We start from the raw sequence: 8,705 nt of genomic DNA, 5'->3' as shown, positions 1-8,705 counted from the left end.
TTGTGGATTACACCACACTTCCACCATATGATGGTAGTGTGTCATACCCCACCCCACCATTGCACCACTCTCAATGGGTGGATCCGCATGCTATGAGTTACCAACAAGCAAATCCAAGCAGTGATCAAGGAAGCAGTAGTGGCGGTGGAGCATTTGGTTTTGGTGAATGGACGGATGTGATGACATCCATCTTTGGGCCCCCACAGCCGAAGTATTACTAGCCAGGTCGTATTTCGCTCCTTTGTACATTTTTGTATATATGTCTATGTGCTTATGTTTATGTTGCGGTTGGGAGGTTGGGTGGTGTTCGTGTTAATGCGTTGTTGGGTTGTGAACGTTGGTGGTGTCTTAGATAAAAAAAAAAAAAAATGTGGGTTTGAGAATATAAGCAATTGGGGATGTTTTTGTTGAAAGTGATCTCTCCCTCAAAACCATACATTGGGACAATGTATCCCAAGTGTGGGGATGGGGGAAATTTTTGAGAAATTCAAAAAATTTTTTGCAAATCCAAGCGAAAGTGTAAAAATTTTGAAAACTTGATATTGTTCCATTTGACACACCGACACCCATTTCAAATCTTTTCTTGGTGAGAATTGAGCCACGCATGATTGTTAGTGATATTTCATTGTTTGAGTGGCGGTGTGTTGTGTGTGTTAATAGAACTTGTGTGTGAATACTTGTTAAATCTTAGAGTCAACATGCTTTTGAAGATGATAGGGAACTTCTAGGATGCCTCGTCTAGGTGAGTGCGAGTGTGGGATTTGGGGGGTTGGACCTCATTAATTATATATATGAGCATGGTTGCGAGAGGGGCGGGGGTTTGGACATTTAGTTGCCCATTTTGTGCCTAAAAGCCGATCATTTGTTACCCCCCTAGCTAGTTTTCCTAAAAATTTACCCGATTTGACCCGGTCTTATAATATTAGTGGTTGTTTAGTAGTTTGTGATTTAGTTGTGTTCTAAAAAAAAAAAAAAAAAAAAAAAAAAAAAAAAAAAACAGAGAAAAAGCAATGAAAATATGAAAAAAAAAAGTGATGCTTAGTTGTCTTGTATATAGTAGTTAAGTTTGATAGTTGTTCGTTTGTTTCATTGTGTAATAAAAGACCGGGTTAAATCCTTCGCTACTACATATATATTCCTTTTCCTACCCTTGCACCTAGCCCCATTACAACCCGTAAGTTTCCTTGATTCAAAAGCATGCTAGACATTGGTTAGGAGGTAACTTGATTTTCATACAAGCTTATTGTCGCACACACACATATACGCATTGAGTGGTTTAGCATAATTTGCTAATTTTTCTTGTCACCGAGAGTTTTGTGAGGGGTGTGTCTTGTGGTTCGATAAAAAGCTAGTAAAAGGGACGGCACTTTGGTTTGATTTGCATGATTGGTCGCTTATGGTTAAAAACAGTTTTTGAAGTGGTTGCTTGGGACAAGCAACGGGTAAGTGTGGGGATGTGACGGGTGGTCCGTAGGACAACCCTTAAAAGGCTTAACATAACGCACATTCTCTATATTTTATCCGGTTATTTGTATGAATTAGGTAATCACAAGTTAATGATGGTGCAGGTGTTAAAGTGTACAAGATGCGGGTTTTAGAGGGCTTGAATGGGAACTAGAAGTTGGCTTGATCGAGGCGTGTGGGAACCAAGTGTAATGAAGGAAACAAAGAGCAAAAAGCCAGTCAAGGCCGTAACCTACGGCCTCTGCCGTAGGCTACGGCACCCAAAGAAGTGCCAAATTGTCCGCCGTAAGACAGGAGCAAAGCGGCGTAAAGGTTCAATGCTCACCGTAAGCTACGGCCTCATGCCGTACCTTACGGTGCTGATGGAAGATGGATTGTTCGCTGGGTGGCGTAAGCTACGGCAGGCGCCGTAGCTTACGGCGCCGATTGTTCCAAATTGGTAACTCCTGCATTAATTGGCCGTTTTATGGAGCTTTAAGGGTCCTCATCATGGGTCTTCGGTTACACCTGAATGGAACACGACTTGGGAGCATAAAATTAGAGTCTTGAGAACTTGGGAACACATCTTTTGCATAATCTTTTCACTAGAATCATTGGGGAACAATCTTTGCATTATATTCTTGTCTTTGTTGGTGGAACTTGTGAACTTTGGTCTTATTTCTATTTTGTCATGATGTGTGTTAAAGCCATGAGTGGCTAGGTACTTTAATGACTATCTTGTGGTGAAGGTTTGTTTAGACTTTTGTGTTCTTATTTGCATTTCTAGAATATCAATCTCTTTTCATTTAATTTGATTGTTATGGTGTGTAATCAATTGTTAGTAACAGGTTGATTCTTATTTTAAACTAATTAGAAACCATACGTTCTTGGTGCCGTTGGCAATCGGGATATCATGGGTATAGTTAGGTTTGGGTAAGGGTTGATTGATCATCGGGTGACAACCTCACGTTCTCGGAATCTGAGTACTTCGTCCCCTTTCATCACTGCAATTGTTTATGCATGAACTATGTCTATGTAGTTCTTTCTAGTTAAATGATTAACACAAAAGTTGAAGCAAACCGGATACACAAGATAGTCGTTTATTTCTCAATTGTTTACAACTTCAAGTTTCATTTCGCAAATTAGTTAATTAATCTTAGTTTTTAAAACCAATCAAATCAAAACAACTCGTGAATTTTATTTTTCTTGCAATTTAGTTTAATTTTAGTTAACTTAGATAACTTTCAAATAACACATTTTCCACAAACTCCCTGTGTTCGATACCCGCTTACCACTATTTACATAGTTGTTTTTGGGATTAAATTTGCGTGACCACGACATCACGTCAGCTTGCCCATGCACCAACCCCTGTCCTCTATGGGGGATGGGTGTACCGCCTCTTCAAGCACTTCACGCGCATTCCTAGGTCTTTTGAAAGGAGCCCATGGTCGGGACGTGTCGATGTACACATTTGTCGCGCCATGAACCTAATCTATGAGGCGGAAGATGGATCGGTAAGCTTTCAGAGGATGCAAGGCCATGCATGGAACCCGCAAGAGGCGCTAGTCCTTCACGCTCCACCTCCCCACTACCAGTATCAACCTCATGGTGATTCGGGTCAATCCTCCTCACAAGAAGGTGGTTTTCCTAACTTTCAAAGTTTACATAATCTTTTGCAGGAAAACCTTATGTGCACCAGGAACACTGATGTGTGTAAAATGCAACATATAAAACACATCAATTAAGGCATAAAACTAACCCTTTTTAAGTACTAATGTTGGAAAAAGAGTGTTTTTGTCTTCCTTTTGTATTTTCAGGATGAAATGAGCTCAAAATCACAAAAGAAGCAAAAAGACTACTAAATCTACCATAAATACAAGAAAAGGAACAAAAGTGAACTGCCCGGACCCTCAACGGCACCTCCCAAGACAAAGAGAAGAGAAACAGAGCCTGAACACGCCCCGTGTCCAGTGAACACGGGGGCGTGCCCAGGAAGCAGCAGAAAAGACAAACCAGTAGAAGCTTCCATTGCTCACCACGGGGCCGTGCCCAGCGGACACGGGGGCGTGTTGAAAGTACAGCAGGCGCATTAATTGTAATTCGCAATTACAATTAATGAAGAGAGAGAATGTCAGACGGGCACGGGGCCGTGTTCAGCGAACACGGGGCCGTGTCCAGCGTTCTGTTCAGCCTATAAATAGAGGAGCTTGGTTTCATTCTCTCTCATCCCTTGGCACACCACCTCTCTCACACTTCATACACCACCCACCACCACCATAACACCATCATCCACCACCATCATCCATTGTCCATCATAGAGTGTGTGAGTCGTCTCGGGATCCAAGATTGATCGTAAGAGTTCTTGACAATCAAGGCCATGTTTGCCTAAGTCTCTTACATCACTTGGTGAAGACAAGTGTTTAGTATAATACTTTTTATTTTTAATCTTTTGCACTTTTTATTTGGTTTTGTATTAATGACTTTAATAACTAGTTACTTATGTTGAAGGTGATCTTTCCTTATCGTTTGTCCGTGGTGTCTTGGCATTATTTTACTGTCTATATAAAATAAAAGATTTTCACCATTCATATCTCCACGGTCTATATGGAGGTATGTTGGCTACCTGGTCGGGGGTTAAGGGAACGGTTTGGTAAAGGTCTTGCCCTTGTTCAGCGTTTAGAGGTCCTGCTTGGGACCTGGGTCAAATTTAGTAGGATCTCCTTCAATGCCCATAGGTATTGGATGGCGGGGATCCAAACTCTTTGACCCCCTCATAAGCTAACTACTATTAATACTATAACCCGGCTATTTAGGACTGTATCCCTGCTGACTCAGACTACTTAGCCGAGGGTAACGTCACCGCCAAAAGCGGGGCCTACCATAATTTGCATTAATAACTTAATTCATTATCTTTCAATAATCCAACCCTTTAGGATTGTATCCTTGCTGACTCAAACTACTGGGTTGAGGGTAACGTCACCTCCGAAAAAGGGGCCTACTACAATAACTAAGATAATCTCTTAAACAAGTGCAAAAGTGCGAAAATAATCAAAGGTTATACTAATACACTTGTCGGATCCAAGTGATTCATCTTGTCTATCTGTTTTTTATTTTATTTTATTTTTCAGCATTTAGTTAGTTTTTATTTTTCTTAGTTTAAAACATTTTTCTAACTTTTTGATTTGATTAGACGTTGAGGATAAACCGGTATTAAAAGCTCTTGTGTCCTTGGACGACCTCGGTATCTTACCAACACTATACTACGTCCACGATGGGTGCACTTGCCCATATGTGTGTTTAGTGTTAGTAAATATCGTGTTTTATAAATTTAAAACTTGGCTAAAAGTGTAAAAAGGGCTTAAAAATACATCAAAAATATATACACACTAACACGCATCAAGTTTTTGGCGCCGCTGCCGGGGACACAAGGATTTTAAGAAAGTTAGGAATCAACGGCCTAATCATCTTTTTATTTTTCTTTAATTTTTAGGATTTTTTTTTAGATTTTTCAGCTTCTGCAGAGCTCAGCACGGGGCCGTGCCCGCTGAACACGCCCCCGTGCCCAATCATTGGAACTGGCAATCCTGTTTTATATCAGACAGTAGGCTGAACACGGGGCCGTGTCCACTCAACACGCCCCCGTGCCCAAGATTCAGTTGCTGAAAACAGAACCGTTTGATCCCGGCGGTTGGTAACTTCTGATACAAACATGAGTAATAGTGATTCTTTTTACTTTCGGCACTCTTATGGTTTGTGGTGTCAAATATGTGGAGGCGAACACGAGGAATTAAAATGTTTCTTCCTCACTTATAGGCCACACTATATAGACCCACCAATTCCTTGTAGCCTTAAGAGGGGCGAAAGTAAAAATAAACACTATTTCTCCCTCGAATGCGCCCAACCGGATATTCTAGGAGATATGCTCCTTGACGAGCTATTTCAACTAGAAGAGCTACTTCTAAATTGGTCAAAAGAACTTAGGAAGGATTTCTTAGATCCATCCCTAGACGATGACCATGAGGAAATGTTGGAACCGCATTCTGACAACCTCGTTGCTCCCGAAAATACCTTTCTTCCTAGACAAGACATGGACGATAGTCGTCCCTGTGCCGATTGTGCCGTGAAGGACTCCCCATCGACCTCGTTCGGTGCATACATAGACCTGAGCGATTCGGCATACACCTTCTTTAACGAGAGCCCGGGAAAGGGTTGGACTTGTCCACCTAGAATGAAAATAGGAATTACCCTCACCGACAACCTCTTGCGTTCTCGCCTTAGTATAGGACAATTAAGGTATCTTAGGCACTATGGGGTTGTTCCAACAAGTCAGGAGCCACCCGATAAGAATTAGCTCCTTAGTAAAGACAAACTTCATAAATCAGCTTTCCGACACGGGGCCGTGCTCGGCCAACACGCCCCCGTGTCCATCAAAAGATTCCCTTCTGATCATGACGTCAGAATACGGACAAACTGTGTCAGAATTTTTTCTGCACACGGGGCCGTGTCCAGTGGACACGGGGCCGTGTCCAGCAGGCTGTCATTTTCTATAAATGCAGCCAAAAATCCTGCACATTTGGACCAACTTGGGGACAGAGATTTGAAGGAATCTTCTCTCAAACAATCCTAGGTAAGTCTAAAAGAAGTTTCCAACAACTCATCTTGTCCTTTCCTCTTCTAGACATTTCCTTCTTCTTCATCTTTCTTCAAGAGCTACCATGAAAAGTTTGAATTTTCAATCTTTATGGTAGGAAACAAGGAGTTTTGATCATGGAATCTTGGTAAAAACATGTTATGTAACATTGTTTAGAGTTATTTACTGTCAGAAAACTTGCACAAACTCAGAAAATAACTCGAAAACCCAAGGTTCCTTATTCCAAAATTCTGCAGAAAGATGAACACGGGGCCGTGCTCAGTGAGCACGGGGCCGTGTCCAGAAACTGTTTCGTCTTATAAACTATTTTTGGTTTATTTTTCGTAGAATGGCGAGTGAAAACAGCGAAACATCATCCGTGCATTCCTCAAACAGCCGAAGGGGAAGGAGACCCTCCGTTGAAGCCACACTTGTGCACTACGTGATAGCACTAAGAGAGGCTCTCGACGAAATGACGTCCGTAGAGGAGGTCCTCATTGACCGTATCAACGATCTTACAATGGGATTGGAAAGCAGCTTCCAAGAGATTAACCTTTTGCACCAAAGGTTAAACATTTTGGTAGCACCTCCTATGGAACCAGTCCTTCCACAACAAGACTGGAACTTAGCATTCGGTATTAACAACCCTACCGGGTGGGGAGACATCCCCGCGGAACCTCCTATGGAAATCCCACAAGAAGTCCCGGCGGAAGTTGAAACTCCTCAAACAAATGCGAACGAGCCTTCCTTCCTCCTTCCAAGGGAGGTAGAGGAGTGGCTTGCCGACATATGAGGAGAAACGCATCCGAAAGTTGGAGTTCTACAAAGCCTTGTCTAACCAGGATCAGTAGATTCTTGGAAATTTTGCTAAAATTAAAATAAAACATAGGGCTAGAACTACTATCTATGTAATTTTTATCTTTATGTGTAATCTCTCTATTAGCAATGTCATGATGGTTTTTATGATTTATGGACTCATGGTGGTAATGGATGAAAAAGGGAACGAGAAAAAATGGAACCATGCAGAAGAACAGAACAAACCGACAAAAATCTCCAAAACAGAAGGCTCCACACGGGCCGTGCCCAACCAACACGGCCCCGTGCTGAGCCCCCTGCAGGAAATGACCCAGTTCAGGTAACTGGACACGGGCCGTGTTCAGCGAACACGCCCCCGTGTCCAGGCTTCTGTTTCAATTCTATAATTTTTGTTACTGGCACTTGACCACGGGGCCGTGCCCGGTCAACACGGGGCCGTGTCCAGAGTACCAGTAACACAAATCTTTGTTTTTAAACACACTTTTACATATTCTAATCAACCAAAAACTCTATTTTTGGACACATTGAGGACAATGTGTAATTTAAGTGTGGGGGGGATGCTAAAACCTTGGAATTTTGCAAAATCCTAAAACAAGCCTTACACAAAACTCTATTGGAACCGCTAAACACCCCAAATTTTTTTTCAAAAACTTTTTCATTTTTTTTTATTTACTTGTCTTAGTTTAAGTTGGGAATAACAAGTTAAAAAAGGGTTATATTTTTACAAACTTACAACTGATAGCGTCGTGATAAAAAGAACTAACATAAGAAAATTATGAAACGGTATAACAAGTCTAGCTAAAATTCGATTATATATGCTTGGTCACATTAAAAACCCATTCCCACAAAAAGTGAGTTTTGAGCCTATATTGAGCATAAAAATACACATACTTAGATTAAATGCTCATTTTTCGTTTCTTGTGTGAATAGCCGCTCGGTCTTTACAAATCTAGAACTTGCCACGACGATACATTCCCGGTCCTTACCAACTTAAACCCAAGTAAGTAAATGATGGAGGCATTAGGACTAACTATTTTTCTTTCAAAACCATTATTTTTCATTTTTTTCACCTACCCAAAATCCCCCTAGAAAACCCCTTTGAGCCTAAACCTTTCATTTCATTACCCCCAAAACAATTTTCTACCCACCAAAAACCTTTTTCATTTTTTCACCTTTATTTTTGTGACAAACTCGGTTTTTCATAAACATACCCTTTACGTGACGAAAAAAAAAAAAAAAAAAAAAAAAAAAAAAGAAAAATATGATGAAGTCAAAAACAAACATAAGCTACAAAAAGCTTGTTTGGAGAAATACTTCAAAAATAAATGTCACCAAAAATAAAGGTATTTTACGAAAACCGACACTTGTTACGATTTTCGCCCTTTTTACTAACCACTAACCAACCACCCACCTTTAAACCCAAGCCTTCACCCCAAAAGACCTCTTGATATTTACAAAGGTAAAAAGTTAAAAAGGAGGAGGATTGATCGCTTGGCAAGCATATGGAAAATGTAAATCCGTGCCGCTCTCGAGCGATTCACTTAAATATACACCTTCGGCCGAGTGATTGAGTGATCTCCCGTGAGGTATGTGAACTTGTATATAAATGGAATTTTAATAAGGCATGCTATGCCAAATTTAGTAATTTATCTTATGTAAAGTTCAAGATAAACCATGACGAATAAGATTGTAAATAAAATAAAAATAAAACCTATACAAACCTTGGATTCCCGACACTCTAGGACAAGTTAAAAAACTTCTCTTCTACCTATTCCATTTGGGAGTGTAAGCCACATTAAAAGAGTTTTGCTTGAGG

Source organism: Helianthus annuus, chromosome 13, assembly GCF_002127325.2.
Source record: "Helianthus annuus cultivar XRQ/B chromosome 13, HanXRQr2.0-SUNRISE, whole genome shotgun sequence".
NCBI lineage: Eukaryota > Viridiplantae > Streptophyta > Magnoliopsida > Asterales > Asteraceae > Helianthus > Helianthus annuus.
Note: the sequence above shows the minus strand (reverse complement) of the source record.